This window comes from Acipenser ruthenus, unplaced genomic scaffold, assembly GCF_902713425.1.
Source record: "Acipenser ruthenus unplaced genomic scaffold, fAciRut3.2 maternal haplotype, whole genome shotgun sequence".
Lineage (NCBI taxonomy): Eukaryota > Metazoa > Chordata > Actinopteri > Acipenseriformes > Acipenseridae > Acipenser > Acipenser ruthenus.
This window is the reverse complement of record NW_026708130.1, coordinates 65,229-83,018: the sequence shown is the minus strand read 5'-3', so window position 1 is coordinate 83,018 and position 17,790 is coordinate 65,229. Positions and strand designations below refer to the sequence as shown.

Here is a 17,790-nt window from a genome sequence, read left to right as displayed (position 1 = left end):
CATGGAAAGCGACCCCTTAGAGGAAGGACAGCGTTCTGATCAAGGACAGGTGGAGGGCCATGAAAAGGCTTCAGAGGCTTCTAGTCGTAGTTTAAAGTTTCAGCCAATAAAAGTGACACGTTGTGTGTCTGTATTGTAGCTGCGATTACTGCCTGGTGATTGAGAATAAATATGTATAGATCCCCTTTCAGGGCTTGTTGTGTGACAGGATGCTGCATGGAGCCATGAAGAAGGGAAACGTCCACACAGTATGTATTTCCAAACGTCCGGATTTATTAAAGAAAAAGGCTTGAAAGTAAAACAATCTCCCCTCTACGAGCAATGGTAATGGAAGGGCTGCAGTCCCCAGCAAAAACACACTCTGTTACCCACAAGCCTCCTGCACCAAACTGGGCTCCTTTTAAAATAGCAGAAAGGAGAAAATGTGGTTTGTCTTACCAAACACACACGATGCGAACAGTCAGTCAATATGTAGCGGTATTGTGAAGCGGGATGTGGGGCTGCTCAATGCCTTGCTCACTGGGTGTGCTTCTATTCTTTTAAACAAAGTAAGGAGAGGAGAGGGGGAGCAGAGAGTAAAGAGGAGAGGAGAGAGAGGGGAGAGGGGGAGGAGAAGAGGGTGGAGAGGGGAGAGGTGGAGAGGGCAGCAGCAGTATTCCTCAGTCCAGGAAGGACAGCTCCATGCACTCCCCAGCCTCAGGGTGAAGCATGCGGGTCGCCAGCCGCTCCATATCATCCAGGCTCAACAAGCACAGCCTCCGCTCGTAATCCTGAGAGAGAGGCAGAGGGAGAGACACAGAGTCACAACTACACGCTGCTCTACACCTGCATTTCAGAGTGTGTGTGCATCTCTGTGTCACTGTACAGCTGTGTCTGTGTGTGTCTGTATAACATTGTGCATGTGCTGCAGCTAGGATTGTGTGTGTAGCAGTGTTTATTGTGTTCAATTTATCTTGTGTAGCTGCTCCAGCCTCTCACTGCGTGTGTCTGTTTGTGTGTGTGTTTATTGTGTTCAGGTTACCTTGTGTAGCTGCTCCAGACTCTCACTGTGTGTCTGTGTGTGTGTGTATATATAGCAGTGTGTGTTTATTGTGTTCAGGTTACCTCGTGTAGCTGCTCCAGACTCTCACTGTGTGTGTGTGTGTGTGTTTATTGTGTTCAGGTTACCTCGTGTAGCTGCTCCAGACTCTCACTGTGTGTGTGTGTGTGTGTTTATTGTGTTCAGGTTACCTCGTGTAGCTGCTCCAGACTCTCACTGTGTGTGTGTGTGTGTGTGTGTATATAGCAGTGTGTGTTTTTATTGTATTCAGGTTACCTTGTGTAGCTGCTCCAGACTCTCACTGTGTGTCTGTGTGTGTGTGTGTATATAGCAGTGTGTGTGTTTACTGTGTTCAGGTTACCTTGTGTTGCTGCTCCAGACTCTCACTGCGTCGGCAGGGCTGAAGTGTTTGTTCAGAAGAGCAGACAGGCTGTGCCACACTGACCCGGGGTGAGGCGAGGCGTGAGAGGAGGTGTGAGAGGAGGGGCGAGACGAGGGGTGAGAGGAAGGGCGAGGGGTGACAGGAGGGGTGAGGCGAGGGGTGAGAGGAGGGGTGTGACGAGGGTGAGGGGTGAGGTCTGAGAGGAGGGGTGACACGGAGTGCTGTTCTTGCTCGGGTGACACTTTCTCTGTTGGGGGCGTCACAACGAGTTCAGCTTGGAATCGGGAGCGATGGAGTCGTGTGACAGTCTGTGCTCATCTGAGAGAGAGAGAGAGAGGGAGGGGGAGAAACAGGAGAGATTCAAGACCAGGTAGATTAACTCTTAGCTGCTGACTCGGTGTAATTTCATAACTTTTGTTACGATGACAAAACACGTCATATCTCTGCCGTCCAATCAGCAATTTTGTTTTTTTAAAGTATGAGTCATAGCCATGACTACGGGGCTTGTCATGATACCATTGGTTTAGGGCTAGGGTGGGCGGGACATATAATATTTTGATTACAAGGGCGAGTCTCTGCTGGCGCCATTGTGACTGAGTGCACAGCAGAGTCGAAGCTCTGTATCTCCAGTTTTACAATCCCAAGAGTGCTAATCTACATATCATCTAAACGGGAGGTACTTGGGCCAATTAACCATATTGTTGTTGTTTTTTTTTCAACTTGATATTGTTTTTTTGTGCTGAGTACATCTGCAGTGTTTATTTTTGTTTTGTTTTCTCTGTGTCTCTCGTGTGTGCGCTTGCTTGCTGGGCAGGGCTAACTTCATGACTGCTGTAGACGAGAGGAGCTACTGTACCAACACCACGTTTCGTTTTGTTTGTTTGTTTTTTTAAACATCTTTCTTATAGTTAGTTTCACATACGTTTTTATTTTAGACTTGTTTTTCCTCAGGAGAGAAGGCAAAACTAACAGGTCTATCGCATGTGATGCAAAGTTAGGCGTTTGTGTACGTCTGTGTTTTACTTTTTCTAGTCGATTCGTTATTTCTCTGTAGTCGTTATTATTATTTAATTATGCATCTATTATTTTTTAACTTTTTTTATTCGATGTGTAAAAGAATGAGGAAAACACCTTGTTTAGTTTTTATTTTTACGTTGTGTATGTAGCCTATGTAAAAAACAAAGACATTTAGCTGGAGTTATTATTTAGCCATGTATTTTATTACTCGTTTACTGTGTGTAAAGAACAGAAAACATTATTTAGCTGTTGTCACTATTATTATTTAGCCATGTATTTTATTACTTGTTTACTTTTTTATGTGTGAAAAAGGATGGAGCAGAATTTTAATATTAGTATTAATATTATTATTATTATTATTATTATTATTAATTGGTATTTATTTTAATGTTTTATGTGGGTGTGTGTAAGCCAGAAAATGGATGGAGACAATCAGCTCTAGCATGTGGTTTAGTCACTGAAGAGGAGGAGGGCCCTGACTGAGGAAGAGATCGAGGGCATGTACGCCATGGAGGAGGACCTCCCTGATGAAGAGCTGCTGCAGGAGGAGGAGGAGGAGGAGGAGGAGAGTGATCTGGAGGAGCCCCAGTCCAGCACTTCAACTGCAGGGTAGTTTTGATAATAAATATATACAGCACAATATGGAAGGTTTTATTTTTTTTGTCTCCCTCCCTCCCAAATAAAATTCTTAATTTCAAAGTTTTATTTGTAATATACTTTTTTTTTCAAATAAAAAAATTAAACATTTTACTTGATAACTTGTGTGTTGTTTCTTTATTTTTGTACTGAAATATAATTGTATCTCAAACAGGGCAATAGTGTTTCCAGTCTCACTTTTTGCCAAGTTTTAACCCTGGTCTGCCTTTGCCATTTCGGAGGTTGATTTTTGTAAAATACTAGGCATTGCAAAACCTTATCTAGCTCTGCAACTGTTCAAGATACTTCAATTCTGATTTCAGATTTGAATTCCTTGGAAAATTGTGCAGCTACAATATACTCTTTAAGTTTGTTTTTTTTATATAACACTTGGAAAGAGGTTGAAATTGACCATTTTTAAAAATATTATTTATTATTTTTCATATTTCGATAATTTTTTGGGAGGTGTAGCTCATATGAAAATAAAATCACCCCACAACAAAATAAATTACATCAATGGAAAGATCTACTTAATGCCTTTCTGTAGGTGTATTGGGTTTTCATTTCTGATTTAAGGTTCCAAAACTACAAGTGTTTAAACAGAAAGTGTTCATGTTTATGACCGGATATGGTAGGCAGCATAGGGTTAAAACACTTCATGCAACTCAATGATGATAAAAGATTGAAAACACTTTGTTTGCAGGTGTTACTGTTAATAGATATATGTAGAATAACATGCATGCTTTTTAACTGAGTGCTGTGCTGTTCTGTGCTGTGCTGTGCTGTTCAGCCTACCTGCCAGCGCCTTGCCTTTGTAGAGGAGTCCCTGTTGATTGACAGGTATGTTGAGCCTGTCAGAGACCAGACTCCAGACTGTGGAGACCTTCTCATCCTCACAGACCTGTCAAGAGACAAGAACATACAGACACACATTGAGGGGATGAGCATTAAACACTGAATCTACATCTTCATCCTCACAGGACAGGAGAGAGACAAGAACACACAGTCACACGGTGAGGGGATGAGCATTAAACACTGAATCTACATCTTCATCAGTACGCACGCCTCGAGTGAAGCAACATCCCTCATCTGCCACCATGCAAATGCACTTAGTGTCATTTCAAACGGGATTGAGATTATTATGCTCATGAGCTAAAAGGCAATAACAACGTACGATTATAAACAATAAAGATGACCCCCAGTCAATATAGCCGGGGGAATCACACCCCCGTCAAACCGCACCCTGCTGATCAGAGCTCACAAAGACAAACACATTATTAAAAGCCACTCAGCAAACAGTCACAAGCGGGTCCAGACGACCATTTGTTATTAAAAATGCGGGATTCAAAAACAACCGCTGCACTGAATAATAAACAAAGTAAACGAGATGCACTCACCTGGTTTAACGAGCGCTGTCCCTCGTAGTCTGTGTAAAACAATAGCAAACGTCTCCTAACATGGCGTCCTTCTTCCACAAACTTATCACATGAAATAAAGTCGTTTCACACAGACACACGCCTCCGGCTGAGCTGTCCTCTGCTCTTTACAATTGGTAGCGAACTTCAGGGAGACAGACGAGGCTTTAGCTTTCATTTCCTATCCAATGCTGCCCTCGTGTGGACATTTGGTAGAACTGCTGTCGAGGGGCTGAATTGAGTGTTAACTAATTCTGCTTCATAAAATCAAATGAAACCTGCTGAAAAACGTCACGTTAGCATACTGAAATACACTTAACTGAAATTTACTTAACTAAAAACTGACACAAATATAAAATGTGACATTTCCAAAACTGACGCTGCTCTTTTATTTAAACAACTGCTCTATCAATACAATGGTCGTCGTGAATCTTGGTTATATTTCTACGTCTGTGATTAAATTATTACAAACACCCGTATATACTTTTAGATACATTTTAAACCGCTATAAAAGAGAACTACAGTTGATTCCTTCAGGCACGTTCCGGTTTAGAATCGTTGTTTTCTTTGGTTATTTCGAAACTGGCCGTTTTAAAATATGACTGATAGTAAAACAATTCTTCACTAGAAGCATGAAAATATAATATTTTTGAAATACTGACGTGGGCTGCTAGCCTGTGAAATGAAAAGGCTCTTGGGTCTGGCAAGCCAGTAAAAATATTTCTGCTGTTTAATCTAGAACTGGTAATTGTAAACACGTGGCATTTAAAATGAACAACCCCAATACAAATACTTCAACACAGATTTTTATTTATTTTTTTAAATTGTAATTGTGTTTCTTCTGGATTTAAATATCAGTAATGAATAGTGAGTGCTTCAAACCTGGACTGAAATATTCAGCCTCAAAACTATATCAAAATAACAACACCTGAAGAAAGATGTGTGTTTATTGAAGAGACAGCTGCTGTAGGAGAGCAGGATCGGGAGATTGGCGGGTAGGATACTAGGGAGTACATTTACAAGAGGGACCCTAATTAACTGGGAATAAATTAATCATTTTGTGTCGTTGGCAATGTTACCTGAAAGCAGCGTCAATGTTATTTCATAACATTAGTTACGAACGTTCTCGTAACTTTACGAAAACCTTCCAAAGAAATGTTCTTTACAAATTACTTCATGTTATCCTGACTTTCGAATAACATTCTTCTAACGTTCTGGGCACATCATTGTGTTAGCTGGGTTACTATCCAATCTATTACTGACACCTTGTGGTCATGATTCGCAACTGCACGTCATTAAAGTTGCTTAACATTCAATTTCTGCAAGTGTGTCACATGATACTCGTTTCGTGTTGTTTGTATACTCTTAGTAAATTAATGGTACAACCAAAAATATGTTTTAAAACAAACACCATTTATTTATTTTCACAACATAGAACAGCATAAACATTCTGCATGGAGAAATGTGATCGCACAGTTCCGTTTTTACAAATCTGGTAAAGGATTTACTCGTGAGTCAGGGCAGTACATGTGTTTATTAGATTGACTGTATCCTACTTACAGCGCATCGACTCAAACAACACGGGTGTAAAAAAAGCCCCCATAACTGACCCCTGTCACGCAATTAAGCGATCATTTTTTAAAAACTAGTTCTGTGAGTAAATCCTTTACCAGCTTTGAAAAACGGAACTGTGTGATCACATCTGTCCATGCACAATGTATTCCTTTTTAATTTATTGGAATGGCTGCTGCCCGCTAAAACTCACCGGAGGATGATTATTAATCCCTCCTAATAAATAATAATTATAATCTTTAATAGCCTAATAATCTGATTCTCACGCGCGCTGTCTACAACATTGACATTTAATCAGTAGAGGGGTTGGAGAGAAGAGGGGAGCTCCGATTGGCTGCCTTAGTGAGAAGAGGGGAGATCCGATTGGCTGACTCGGTGACAAGAGGGGAGCTCCGATTGGCTGGCTGGGTGACAAGAGGGGAGCTCCGATTGGCTGGCTGGGTAACAGGAGGGGAGCTCCGATTGGCTGGCTGGGTGACAAGAGGGGAGCTCCGATTGGCTGACTCGGTGAAAAGAGGGGATCTCCGATTGGCTGACTCGGTGACAAGAGGGGAGCTCCGATTGGCTGGCTGGGTGAGAAGAGGGAAGCTCCGATTGGCTGGCTGGGTGAGAAGAGGGGAGCTCCGATTGGCTTACTCGGTGACAAGAGAGGAGCTCCGATTGGCTGGCGGGCTGACAAGTGGGGAGCTCCGATTGACTGATTCGGTGACAAGAGGGGAGCTCCGATTGGCTGGCTGGGTGACAAGTGGGGAGCTCCGATTGGCTGGCTGGGTGACAAGAGGGGAGCTCCGATTGGCTGACTCGGTGACAAGAGGGGATCTCCGATTGGCTGGCTTGGTGGCAAGAGGGGCGCTCCGATTGGCTGACTTGGTGACAAGAGAGGAGCTCCGATTGGCTAACGTCTAACGTCAGGGCCGGCATTATGGCAAGGCAAGCAAGATAAATGAACCAATCAGCTTTTGAGTTTAGTTGACGAGCCAACCTCCGTTTAAAAAAAAAAAAAAAAAAGTTATCGTGGGTTGACAGACAGAATTTCCCAGCACTAAGTTTCTTTGTATAATCCCTGCCATGCTACTGTAGCCTATCAGGCTTTGTTGAGCTGACTCGCTTGTGTTTCAGCTGCTAGTTTCGGAAACACTGGAGGGAGTGTGAAGTACTGGGACTTGTGAGGAAATTATTTGTTTCAAACTGGCTATGGTACATTTTGTTTTTTAATTAATGCATTATTTAAGCATTCATTTTTGTCTGGGGGGGTAAAACCCCACTTGCGTTTTAAAGAAAAACGAGCTCGGTTTGGATAACTGTATCGCATGAAAAGAAACTACAGCTGAATGATGATTGTACGAGAATGGCGAGGGAGTAAGTACAAACATTTATTATAATAATATAGTACAATATTGAAGTTTAATATTCTGTTTTTGGCTCATTGTCCCGTTTTTCACAAACGCATGTTACCATACAGGGATGTCAGTAAAATTCGATTTCATAAAAATGAGCGCAGCATTAACATTGTTAATGTGGTTAAGGGACGTAAGGCTTCTGTTTACTTTGCAAGTAGCGTACAATTACATTGTAGATAAATGCCGTTTCATTGTGCTTTAAACAGGTCATAAACGGGCTGGTTTGTGATTTTATATTGAAGTTCAGTAAGATCATCAATGTAGCATTATGGATTTTGTTAACGGTAAATTATATATGTGTATATGTGAGGACTGGGAATAATCGACCCGCAGAAGTGTAATCCTGTTTAAATGTATAGCTGAATATTTATAATATTTTTATAAATTTTTATTTTTTATAATATTTATGAAAAAAAACGGCTATACAAGTACGACTACTAATAATAACGTAATATCAGAACTACTAATATATGCTTACTCATATTAACTTTTTATGAAGCGCTCAATGCAAACGAACGGTTTCAGTCTTTTTCGTTTTTTTTTGTCTGGATCAGAAGGAAACTTTATATTTCTGTCCAGAACAAAAGAATCGGGCATTACTGTAATGTTACCGCGCTCGGCATTTTGGTCATCTTCCATAGTAATGCTGACTGTGAAAGAGTGTTCAGCTTGGTGACCAAAAACAAAACCCAACACAGAGCCAGCCTGAGCACAGACATGCTAAGATCACTGGTAACGCACAAAGTCCTGATGTCAGCGAAGCAGCAAGTGTGTCACACACAAACCTTTCGTGACACCTTGCTCAGGAAAGCCAAGTCAGCCACCTATGAAGCTTATACATTTCAATTTGTTTTGTTTTGACAGTAAATAAAATACCAACATACTACAAAAATGGCTATTTTCTGTACTTAAAATAATTTTTCAGTTGGTATAAATTAAAAAGGTTTCATCTATACTAAGGTAAACAAAATTAAATTTAAACTGAAACAATCATATCTAATCTCATTATTTTTTTACTGATAATTTCATCCTCAGAACTCTCCAGAGTGTAGCATTTAGCTGTTTGATACCCTAAAGCAATTCTGAGGGGAAGCCGAGATGTCCTCGTGAAAGAGTGCTACTCAAAATGAAATGTCAAGGTTGGCAGGTCTGGGACGTTGAGGTCACATTCCCTCTGGGCTCAATACAGCTTAAAGGCAGGAAAGGAAAAAAGCCTTTTCAGGGTCTTGGCCTCTGCAGAATCATTTCCACTAATTCTGTTTTCTCTGTATATTCATATATATTTAGATTTGCCATTTTCATATTTCTTGTATTCCAATATTGTAATTTAAGGCTCATCCAGGTAGATTGTCTAATTTAGTTCATGAAAATATGTAACTTCATATCGAGGGAAGTCTTTTTCATTCAATTGTTAACATAAATGAAAAAGCTGCTGCAAATGAGCATTGTACAGTTTAATTTGAATGATCTTGAACAAAGCTTTTGGGATGATGTTTTTGCCGTTTAGACTCTTATTTTCAGGGTTATTAATCTCTGTCTCCAGCTCTTTTGTTTTGTAGAAGCAGTTTATGGGACGGACAGACGTGTGAAGGCCAGCGGCGTGGAAGACCTCATCGCAGAGACGCTGAGATTCACGCCTCACACAGGAGGAAAGGAGCGACAGGTGAATCACGCTCATGTTCATTCAAATCTAAGTGAACGTACCTTTTTACTTGTGCATGTGCTTTCTCCAAACTGTCATTTTAACCCAACCCTTTTCTTTTCTAGGCAACTTCGTGGAACTGACAGTGAAGCCGGGCCATCATTCCTCTGAAGTGAGCTTTTGAATTCTTATAAACACTCTGGGTTTCAAGTTCAGTATCAGTTTTGGATGCATTTCAAATAAACCTCATGTGACCTCTCCATGCGCTTACACACACACACACACACTGACGCACACACACTGACTTTTTTTTAACTAATCAGATTAGGTATGTGTACATAGACATAAAGGATTTTTTCCCCCCACACACTTTTGTAATCTGCTTTCATATTTTTTATGCTTTATTTTCTGTATGTATTTACTCTCTATTTTTTAATGTCTACTGTTGTCTGTGGCTAATTTATTACAGTGAAGTTGTTACATTGTAATTTTTTATAGTAGATTGTATTTTGATGCTTGATAAACCTTGGAAAAAGTCGTCTGCTAAATGTCTGCAATAATAATAATAATAATAATAATAATAATAATAATAATAATAATAATAATAAATTACACTTAATGTGTTCAATGCAACATTGGGCCTGTACTGTCAAAAACATACTTTCCAAGTATGGAAATATTTCAGTAGAATAGCACGGTGGGACCCTCTGCGGTATGAGGCCTCCACCAACACTATACTGTATATTTATTGATGTATTTTTAATAGGGTACAGCAATGCAGAATGAGAGAAACTATGAGGATTGTTGATCCAATTGGGACACTTTTGTGAAGACTTGAGCGTTACCCAACGAAGAGCCTACAGTGTTCCTTCTCCTTTGTCACTCTGGCACATAGATGGGTATCATGAGTTAATTCAGTAAGTACACAAATACAAAACATACTTTAAATTTGAACACAAAGTATCAATACATTAAAAATGTATTTACAAGCATAAGGCAATGTATATTACTAATAGTATGTAGTACATCACTGCATCACCTTGTATTTCAATGAAGTTCAACATTGCATTCACTGCAGAACAAGATATTGTGTTACTATTAGTAAAATGTATTGTGATATTTTGTGTTAAATGATAATAATATCTTCCAATTAGTCTTTTGGATGAGGCTTTAAACTGAGGCCCTGACTCTCTGTGGCCATTAAAGATCCCATGGGGCACATTTCAAAAGGAGTAGGGTTGTCAACCCTGGTGTCCTGGCTAAATTCCAGTTCACCAATAACTGCTTCCGCATATTCTTCCACTCCCCTTCATCCAATTGTACCGATTTCATAAGAACTGTAAACGCTTTGGAAGCATTTACAGTTATTAAAAGCACGATAAGTGTATAATAGCACATTTTAGAAACACAGGCAAAGTAGGAACTACAGTACAAAGAAGCAAATATTTTGTTCTGGTTAACATTGTATCTTATTTTGCCTACAGATGGAGGATAGTCATTCATGGCGGCATTGATGGCTACAGTAGAAAAATAGTGTACCTGAAAGCCAGCAACATCAACAGAGCTTGTACAGTTTTTGAAAGTTTTGTTGGAGCTGTATATCAGTTTGGCTTACCATCACAAGTCCGAAGTGACAAAGGCCTTGAAAACATTGAAGTGGCTCGATTTATGCTGGAGCATCCTCGTCGTGTGTTGGGTAAATTATTACAGAACTGTAATGGAAAAATAAAGTGCATTTATTCAGTTAAATTTATTGAATTTACATACTGTTTAGTGTCTTGTATTTAATAAGTAAATATTAAGTATTTTATAATTAAAATAAATGACAAAATAATTTCATACTAAGGCAGAATTTAGAATCCTGTGTAAATATTTTGTTTAAAGTAAGTTGCTTTTGCCATCGTTAAAACACTAGCATTTTAAACTGTTTGTCTATTTCTAATTTTTTGTAGACAGAGGAAGCCATATCACAGGTCGAAGTGTGCACAACCAGCGCATTGAGAGGCTGTGGCGTGATGTCTGCTACACAGTTACCAGCAATTATTATGCTGCCTTGCAGTACTTGCAGGCAATACAGGCACTTGACCCAGATGATGAACTTCACTACGTGATGATTCCAAGACTGAACATGCACCTTGATATGTGGGACTGACGTCCTCTATCCTCGGAGCACATGAAATCCCCACAGCAGCAATGGATTCAAGGGCTACTGTCAAACTACAGCAGCAGAAATCCCACTTCCTGTGAGACTTGGAACTCTGATATGGTACTTCCTTTTCTTCAGCGATACAAATAAAGGTTACCTTATATATCTAATTAACATGTTAAATTGATTGTCTCCATTTTACTAGATGGATTTTGATAACTATGGAAGGACCTGGAGCCTGCCGTGAATCAGAGCCCCCAGTTTCATTGCAGGACACACTGGTTCCTCTCCTTCCAGTCAACATTGACCCTTTGAGGACGAGCAGCTGTTTCGGACTTGATCTTTATTTAGAAGCATTAAGTGTAGCAAACAACAGAAATGCCTAAATGTAGGTTTTAAGACCTTTACATACCACAACCGCTCCTTTTCATCCTGAAAAGGCTTTCAAACATGTATTGTACAGTGCACTCAGGTTTTAGCAAGGGTTCTCTTCTCATCACCTCTGCAAGTGTTAATGTGAATAGTTTTTATAATAAAAATAATTATTTTTACCCTTTTTATTTTAAACCCAGTTTGTAAAGGCCAATTTCTAGTCAACTTGGAGTATCACAGTATTTTGCCATTTTGATTTAAGTAGTGTTAAATATAATGTGAATATAGCTGATGGATTTGTGTTTTAATTCTCAGTTTAAAAATAAGCTGCAAACAGACTTTACATCACAGAAATGCAAATAGTGTTTATTAATAAGGAGGAAAAGTAAAATGTTCTTTCTTGGAACAACTTAACAACTGTTAAGAATTCTCTATTACCAAAAATCCTTAGGAGGGAAAAGATCCAGCCTATACTTTTATTTAAAGGCACTGATGTTAATATTGACAGATTGAACTATTACATTTTAATATTTTAGTAAATTGAATTGTAGTGCTTAATAAAGGTGTCTGCTAAATATCTGCAATAATAATAACTACAGGTAAGAATTCTCAACCAAAAGTGACTCACTTGCTAAATTTAAGTGTACAAAGAATTATAGATAACAAAAATGACAAACATAAAAATTCTAGCAGCACTTTGGCATGCATAACATTGTTCTTAGGATCGAACATACTTGTGCCCTTTGACTACAGGTATGGTAAGCAAAGGAATTTGGTTATGCCCTTCCAAAGCCTGGGGAATTTTTAATTCCAAAGTCCATATCATCCCTGAAGGACTCGTATGAATGCCTGCATGGTACCCTTAATATGCTGGAACATGTGTTTGCAAGTGGAAACCGTGAACCATCATGCAAAAATTCAACAGTTGGAGCAGGGTTGAAGCCCAATGCTGGTACACTGTCACTTCCTGTGGCAAAGACAAGGATGTCCTCCAGGGTAACTCCACAAATCCCCACTAAAAAAAAACCAAACAGAAAAATACATCAATCATCTTTGCCATTGAGGTTTTTCACGGGACGTCACTGCTGTTGGGTCTCCATTTTGAAGGGCAGAAAGCACTGTATGCCAATGGCAGAATAATGTTATTAATATAATTAAAATATGATTAAGTTAAAGACTTTTAAATTGTATCACTGATTATTTTGAAATATGTATGCACACTCTACAGATTTAAGTGATGATTTGTATTTTTTAAATCCTTATATAAAGTTGTTATAATATATGTTTTATGAGCAAGTCCAATTAACTATGTATAAACGTTTACATAGAAGTACTGTAACTAACGGTATATAACTTCATTCATATTAGTTTTGTATTTTAAACAAAGTACTGAATATGTAACCTGTTTAAACCTTGGTCTGATAACAAATAATTAATTTATCTAAATGTCAGGCAATCAATAATAATAATAATAATAATAATAATAATACGCAAGCATTTTATTCATTATACAATTGTTTCTTGACATGTACCTGCTGAGAGCTACATTTTCCATCAAGAACCCTCTCACATGACTGTTTTAAATTGTATATAAACTTCTTAAATGTATACTACTATATTGGGATGCTAGTTCAATGTGGATACACAACATCTTATTGAAATTGCATTTAAAATAAAACGTACTCTCTACATCCAAGAGATAATCCCTCCAATGACATACTGCTTCATTTTCTCTCTCAAACTTGTTACTCCCACAGTCAGATCGCTGCTCTTCAAGCACATCAGCAGTCAGCTTCTCTGTCGATTGACAGAAAATAGGTTTGAAGGTTTCAGGGTGGGCCTTCATAGAATCCATTACACCGAGAGAACGGAGTCCTTCTTGCAACCTGTGCAAAATATTTGAATAATGAATGTTCTGAATTAGTAATACAGTAGACACTTGAAAAAAAGATGTACATACCCCAATGCAATGCTTGTTTTCAGAGCATATAAAATATTCTCTTCAATAATAATGTAGATTTTTTTAAAATATATAAAACAAGCCACTGGCTTTCTTCAATACATTAATTATTTAATTAAGTAGCCCAGATGTGGGTAGGGGGAATGTGATTCTCTATGTATTAGTATAAATATACAGCTTGGTGCTAGTCACAACATATAATAAGTGATATTTCTTCAGCACAATATAGGGACAAAGTAGATTCAGTTTGGTTTTCAATTCAGTACACATCTGCACGCTACATAATAACATAGAACACTTTTATTAAACTTCTCAGAACACATTTAATATTCTAAAGGAAATTAATATAACAATTAGGCTGTGAATTTAAAAGGCTGAGACTGCTTTGGCTGGCTGAGTTTAGGAATGGAATGAGTCGACTTTATAACTTTTTTGTAACTATGGAGCATCAACATTAGGTGGGTACTGTTCTTTGTAATATTAGATTTTTTGTAAAAAGCAAACCTTTCAAACTGTGTTCTTGTTCGCTGAAGAACATACCAGTCGAACCGCATCATCCAGTTCCTTTTTAATTGTCTGACTTTGAAATCTTAAAATTGAAATAAAGAGAACATGCATGCACATTGAAGCAAAATATAAATCCAAGAGTCAGCATCCACAATAAATCCTCTTCAGTCCTGACATCCAATATTTATTTATTTTCTAAATATAACCTGTTAATTTATGTTTCTGGATTTAGGACTATTTATTTGCATAAAAAAATATCAATATACTTGTTTTAAATACATACAAACATCCACTAAACAAGGAATGCAAAGGAAGAGGACAAATAATGAGAAGCTAGACAAGAATGAGAGTACACATGATTTCATTAAAACCTTTTTTTCAAGTTTAAGCAATGCTTCAAATAATCCACTTTAAAACATTACAGTTTTTTATTTTAAAAAGGGCACAGGGGTGCTCCTTGACCAGCCAACAGCTTAAAACACAAATATTTTGGGGCATACAAATTCCATACAGACACAAACAACAAAAATATACATTGAACTTAACTATCAATCAAAACTCAATTAGTGCATTTCATTTCCAGTGTATTATATTCCCAGATACATACAGATTAAACATAAAAGCCTATCAAAACGGTTTTCATCAGCTAAGTACATCTCGGAAGCTAAGCTGTGTGGAAATGAATGGCAACAACTGACTGAATCATGAATATGAAAGTGCAATGTGTCTTTTTGTTGTTTAAAAACAACGATAAAAAGACATCCCATAATCTGGCACAACACAACGACCTCTGACACAAAGAACACAAAGAACTCTGACCTCTGCCATCCCATAATCTGGCACAACACAAAGTGTTTACTTTCCTATGGGTGGTGGACATTGTGTTACAATGTTACATTCACAGAAAATGGTGGTGTTCATAAATATCATGACAAAGAATTCTATGACAAAAAGTTATTTAAATGAATTAATTCTAAACATACATTTAAAATATACAGTCACCAAGCAAATATTAATTTAGTTGTATGAATACATCTGTTCCTCAAGACTTATTTTAATTGGGGGAAAAAACAATCAATAAGGCTTGTAACACTTACTTAAAAGCTGCATGCGAGCTTTCCTTTAGCGATTCCTCTAGAACTCTATTCAGCTGCTCTTCTTCAGAATCACTAAATACATTGTCTTCACTGACAAGGTCCACATAGTCTCTAAGAAACAAAAGAATAAATAAGAAATTCAGCCCACTATAACACTGATAGCATTGGAAGCTCCATTCTTACTTTCCTTCTGCAGTAATAGTCCTTTGATAGTAAAAGTCTTTTAAATTACATCAATGTGAGACATTGTGCACAACAGAAATTACTGGCACGGAAACAAACATCGTACTCAATATTAATGTTAAAAAAATAAAAAAATATTTTGATTATATAAAAATGACAATTACTTACGAGTACTCCACATTGAAAACATTACATACCTGTACAGTCCACTACAAGAAGCATGGCACTTGTTGTAATAATTTTGAACATGGGATGTGTTGTCATGTGATGACATAGATAGTTGAGTCTCTTCAGATATCTCCATAACGACATCATCTTCCAAATCTGTGTCATCAGGCTGTCTGAAAACAGTTAACAAAGACATACATGCTTTGAATGTCAAAACATATTTACCACAGATACAAGTCAACCACTATGTTGTAAAAGTAAATGAGCAATTTATATGACAAATACACCAGAAAAACAGATGACCTTCCACAGTTTTCAATGTGTTCTGAAAGGCATTGCAGAGGGATATCTTTTCCACACCTTTTGCACTTCTCCATGACCACCTCTTGACACTACAACAAACAAACACACATTTATTTTTAACATGCTTCATTTTTATAGTATGTGTTACATGTGCATTTACACCTTAACCCAGTGATCTCCAGTCCTGATCGTCGAGGGCCATAGTCCAGCAGGTTTAATGCAATAGATATTGCTCAAAAAGAGACAGTAAGAGCGTGCCAGTGAAGAAATATGTTGAGAGTTGGAAAGGGAGGAATCAAAGGTGACACCAAGGTTTGGGCAGAGGAGGAAGGGGAAAGGGTGATAGAATCAAGGGAAATTCAGATAGAAAGGTCTGTAGAGGGAGGCGAAGAAGAAGGAATATAGAGGAGATCAGATTTTGACAACTGTTCTTACCTCTTCAGCCTCACGCTTCGCAATGCTCTCCAGGTTTTTCTGAAGTGGTCGAATGTAGGCCATTGCCTGGTTCAGGCCACTCTCAGTTCTCAGAAATTTCTCACTGTACTCACCGGCTGGCATTGGAATTGGTGCCAATTGTTTGGTTTTATTAACGGACCTCAACATCTGAAAGCCTCCTGCACCTTTCAATTGTGGAAAATGTGAAAACAGAGTTTCACATAGTTCAGAAAATCCTCCATTTTTGTCTGCAAATGTTATTTTTTTCCTACCAAGGGCTGAATTCTGTAAACCAATGCGGTCTTCTCCATTGGGCACAGTTTGAACATTGGTCTCTGTAAGCAAAAGAAATCACGTGTCCAGGTTTCACTGTGTGTAGTTTTCCGTTTACACTTTCCAGTTTTCTGGAACATCTTTTGCCCCCTTGCCCGATCACATGGCTGAAACAGCTGCACAAGATTTCTTTGAATGTGGTCATTTCTAGTGCAGGGAATCCTGCCTGAATCGACTGTAGGGGTTCCCTGTTGTACTTCAGCTAGTGAGGTTTGCATGTTGTTAAACAAACCGCTAAAAGAACTGGGTGAACACGTCCCAGTACCAGTCTGTGATCCTGAGCCAGCAGTGGCTGTGCTTTCTGACTCTCTCTTCAAAATCCTTGCAGCTTCTTGAAGAAGTCGAGCAGCCTCAACATTGGCACTCTCACCACTACAAAAGGAACGGAACTGAAATCATATATTCACATAAACTAAACTAAAATAAAATTAATTAATTTAGCAGATGCTTTAATCCAAAGCTATTTACATACAATCGAACCCCGGAATCCTAACCACCACTCTACACTGCCGCACTGATAAATGTACATATATATATATATATATATATATATATATATATATATATATATATATATATATATATATAAAATGAATGCTGCGAGTATTTTACACACACAACTGCAGCACTTGTTTGACCTCACAAGAACTAGGAGAACCGTCCTGCTTACACCCTTGTGCTACTCCAAGTATTGATCAGCTTTAAAATAAATTTAAAAAGAAAACTTAACTCTAAATACCTATACATCTAGCAAGTAATTAATACAAATGATAGGTACATCTTAAGTGAAGCGGTACAACTGTATAATACTGATGCAACATCTCAGACAGGTAGCTGCAGTAGACGACGGGAAATTAATTCATGAAATACTCATTTTTACCCACTTCCCCCGCCAAAAAAATTTAAATAAAATAAATAACTTGCCTTGATACACGTCTGTCTCTTAATCCGACCAGAATACTGTACCTACTGTAATAATATTCAAAAACCCATCACGATTTTCCAATACTTACTTTTAAATACAGGTACCATTACCCACCCACCCACCCACCACCGTTTTACAGTTACATACACTATATACTACAAAACAAAAAAAAAACAAAAAACAGTGACAAATGTGGTCACTATACTCTCTCAAATCATTATAAGTTGGTTATCTATAGCTAAATTGTATCATGCATCG

At 38.2% G+C, this 17,790-nt stretch overlaps 3 long non-coding RNA genes across 10 annotated transcripts; 1 reads left to right on the top strand and 2 right to left on the bottom strand.

Moving 5' to 3' along the window:
- Window positions 1–251: 251 nt before the first annotated feature.
- LOC131729701 (uncharacterized) lies at window positions 252–2,720 on the bottom strand. Its single transcript, XR_009323647.1, has 2 exons — window positions 1,401–2,720; window positions 252–770 (listed from the first exon to the last, which is right to left on the bottom strand). It is a non-coding gene; the product is annotated as an uncharacterized LOC131729701 (long non-coding RNA).
- A 4,318-nt stretch (window positions 2,721–7,038) lies between these two features.
- On the top strand, window positions 7,039–11,829 carry LOC131729700 (uncharacterized). Of its 2 annotated transcripts, XR_009323646.1 has the most exons (7): window positions 7,039–7,420; window positions 9,005–9,124; window positions 9,229–9,275; window positions 9,870–10,020; window positions 10,588–10,799; window positions 11,056–11,369; window positions 11,455–11,829. It is a non-coding gene; the product is annotated as an uncharacterized LOC131729700 (long non-coding RNA). The 2 variants fall into 2 exon arrangements; XR_009323645.1 differs by having other exon boundaries at window positions 11,056–11,829.
- A 137-nt stretch (window positions 11,830–11,966) lies between these two features.
- Window positions 11,967–16,976, bottom strand: LOC131729699 (uncharacterized). 7 transcript variants are annotated; one of them, XR_009323643.1, is made up of 7 exons: window positions 16,275–16,976; window positions 15,822–15,928; window positions 15,566–15,709; window positions 15,186–15,296; window positions 14,086–14,170; window positions 13,305–13,507; window positions 11,967–12,636 (listed from the first exon to the last, which is right to left on the bottom strand). It is a non-coding gene; the product is annotated as an uncharacterized LOC131729699 (long non-coding RNA). The 7 variants fall into 7 exon arrangements; XR_009323642.1 differs by having other exon boundaries at window positions 15,840–15,928; XR_009323641.1 differs by having other exon boundaries at window positions 15,822–16,976.
- Window positions 16,977–17,790: the final 814 nt, after the last annotated feature.